This window comes from Octodon degus, unplaced genomic scaffold, assembly GCF_000260255.1.
Source record: "Octodon degus isolate 3935 unplaced genomic scaffold, OctDeg1.0 scaffold00266, whole genome shotgun sequence".
NCBI lineage: Eukaryota > Metazoa > Chordata > Mammalia > Rodentia > Octodontidae > Octodon > Octodon degus.
This window is the reverse complement of record NW_004524842.1, coordinates 1,735,589-1,739,040: the sequence shown is the minus strand read 5'-3', so window position 1 is coordinate 1,739,040 and position 3,452 is coordinate 1,735,589.

Here is a 3,452-nt window from a genome sequence, read left to right as displayed (position 1 = left end):
CACTATTAGAACAAATCTTTCTATCTATTAAGAAAGTAGCTGTATATCTATACTAACTATTTTGAATATACAGATGCAAAATGGTCCTTCATTTGCATCCCCCCTTTTTGTTTAGATTTGTCAGAGAAGGGTATTCCATTGTCATTTAAATATTGTAGGTGCATGAATTCAGCAAAATATTCCAATATAGTCCAGTAGAAAACATTCTCTCAGGCTTTCACAGAGAGCAAATCAGTTAAGCAATGGCTATGACTCATCCACATGGCTGACAATGACAAAGGATCTACAAACTGCTGTACAGGGTTTCAGGGTAAATCCCAAGGGGATTTGACTGACCTTGGCAGATACAAAAGTTACATTTCTTGTTATATAGGTTTTGTTTTATCTTGGTCTTAACCATCCAGCAGAAAAGTATAAAAACAAAGTATAAAAAATAAATCCATGTTAATATGCTGAGCTGTAAATGCTCAAGTCAACAACTTCTGACATTGCCAGTCTTACAGAAAACCCACTACTATTATGAACTACAGGTAGTTTCTTCCTGTGAGGAAACATCTTCACCAGCCGCTGTCCGCTTATCTTTCATATGTTTAGTAATTCTAGGGAGAAGAAAGTGCTGTTATGCATAACTCTAGAAATAAGTTCAGCAGAGCGCTCATTGTGTTCAGCTTAGGTTGAGCATGCAGCTCCAAGTGCTCTCTGTCCCTTTTGCATAAAATTGGCTATTAGGATTAAATAAGTGAATATTTTTAAAGAAGTTAGAAAAGCACCTGGCACCAATAGCAAGTGCTATATTTGTATTTATTGAGCATAAAGACAATGTAGGGTATATTAGCAGAAAGAAGAATGGATATTGAGTAAGCAAACACCATCCAGTATATTTAGCTTGATTAAATTTTTACTTATTGTCTTCACCTCATTAATTGTGATCTTTTATTATGCTTTCTGATTCGGTGGTTGATTGTCTTCCTGTTCTCAACAGTTTCAATTACTCTAATAACTTCTAGGGTCTTATTAAAAGAATTTCTCACTCCTGGATGTCTTGCCCCCTTTCCCTAAGATGAGCTCCATGGCCTGTACAGCGGTTAGAATTCTGCTGCCTTCTAATTGTGGTGCTGCAGATGAGAACTCTGTTGCTACTCTCATTTTTTTCTGAGTATGTCTCTTTCCACCACCCACCTTATTAGAAGCTTTTAATATATTTTTCTTTAATCTTTGAGAAGATTCAATACTGTAATTTAGGAATTTCATTAGGGTATTTATATCACACAAATCTATTTTCATCCCAATTTAAGTTTTCTTATGTCCTTTTGACTAGCATATTCAGGTCTATCTGGAGCCCAGGAGAAATCAGCTCTTCCATTTTCCTCCCTCTCTTCCCCTGCACCTCCTATTCTTTGTCTGCCAAGTCTCTTAGATATTTTTCCAAGTTAATTCTCTTTTTCTTTGTTAGTTTTTATGTTTTGTCTGTTTTTTGAGGCATCACTCTTGATTTTCTAGATCTTTAATGTCATCCTCATTAGTGACTATTCTCTCAACTTATCTACTTTATCAGTTAAATATTTAATTAAGATTTTGTTTTCCACTGTGGAATGTCCCTCATGCTCAGGTTGTGCCTCCTGGGGAATCCTTAGCACCTTTTCAAGTTAATGTTCACGGATGTCCTTCAGTGGGAACCACCTACTCTACTTCCGCTTACATTCCCACTAAGATCCCGGAAACACTTTAAGGGATTTGTGGTCATGCTCTGCCTTCTTGTGGTTTGTAGTTTTTTTCATTCCCATATGGGGAAGGTTATTGGGTTTCTATAGTTGTGCTACATTAATAAGTGGTGAAATGTATAATGATTTCCGCTTACTTTAACCAGGAGTGATTGCAGCACTTTTACTTTTCTGACCAAGACATCATGAAGAGGGTTGATAGACTGGCAACTCTTTTCTATGTCTTTTCCAGTGCTGCTATCAGTTTATTGACCACTTCCTTCAAGTTATTTGTCTTCAAGTTTGTCTGGCAAATATTTCTCCTTCCTTGAAGTTTTAGAAGGGTATTTCCTTGATCATAGGTCTACCCGCAGAACATGGAGGGGAAATTTCACTAGAGCATCTGGTCTCCTGGACTTTGAGGAGGGGCAGGATCAGACAGAATCTCCTCTCGACCACCACACGGGACAGACAGACACAGCCCTTGTCCAAGAAGGTTCACAGATGTCTGCTGCCTGAGCTCTCCTAACTTTCCAACCCCCCGAAACCCCCAAGTTTTCCCCATGACCAGAAAATGAAGTTGTTAGAACCTAGCTTCTGTGTGGATCTAAGGAGTATGAAGCCTGTTTTCTATTTTCACAATCCCAAGACCCCCTGAAGCGTCATATGGCCCCCTACCAGCCTTACATACTGCCTCCGTATCTCAATTGTTAGTCCACTGGGTACAGCTTGTATATTAATAGTTTATTAATTCCATGGTTAAGGAACTTTTAGGTTATTTCCTACTTGGGGCTACAATGAGAAATACAGCGAAAACATTTGTATAGATGTCTCCTGGTGCATGTAGCATGCATTTTTCTGCAGCTGTGGTCTTCTAAGTGTAGTCAGCTCCCTCTAGGGAGCCTCAAGGCCTTTTTAGAGGTTCATGGTATCAAAAGTTTTCTTAAAGCCTTATGTATCTTCTTCATGGAGTTGGCATTTGCACTGATGGTGTGAAAGCAGTGGGGATGGTACCCCTAGTGCCTTAGCACAGGTCAAGGCAGTGACACCATGCTGTGCCATTTGGCATCTTATTATTCATCACAATATATGACACACTTTGAATAAATGCCAGTTCCATTTAATCATGTCCTTTTATAGGTAAGAAAAGGTGTGTTGAAACTTGAGCCCTGGATATATGTTTTTAATAGTTTGTGCAACGTCAAAAAATCAAGCATCTAGGAAATGTCTGAGAAGACTTTTTTTTTATGTATTTAGTACAAGGTCTACAGGGTCTAACTACACAGATTGGACTCATAGTGATATTCCTGTTTTCAGCCTCCCAAGCACTGAGATTAGAGGTGTACCACCACACCCAGTCTCAATGGCCATCTCAGAGTGCCCAGGGGGTGGGGCTGGCACTGCACACTGGGGGTGGAATCTGTTCCCTGAGTATGCCTAAGCAGGCACTTTAATCTGCTGAGCTATCTGGCCAGCCCGCAGTCTGAGAAGACTTCTAAGAAAGCTGTGTAATTTCATTGAAGGACAGTGAAAAGGCTTAAAATAAGGTGCGTGGAGTTGTGTAGTCTACAGCACATTGGCAAGCTCAGTGTTGTAGAGCTTCTAATTGTCCCAAAGGTGGTTTGAAGATCCCACACACAGAGGCTGCTGACATGGTTTTATATTTTTTAAACAGGTATTTATTTAATTATTTGGTAGAGGATCTCACTATGCAGCTTGGATTCCTAGTGATCTTGATCCTCCTGTGTCAGC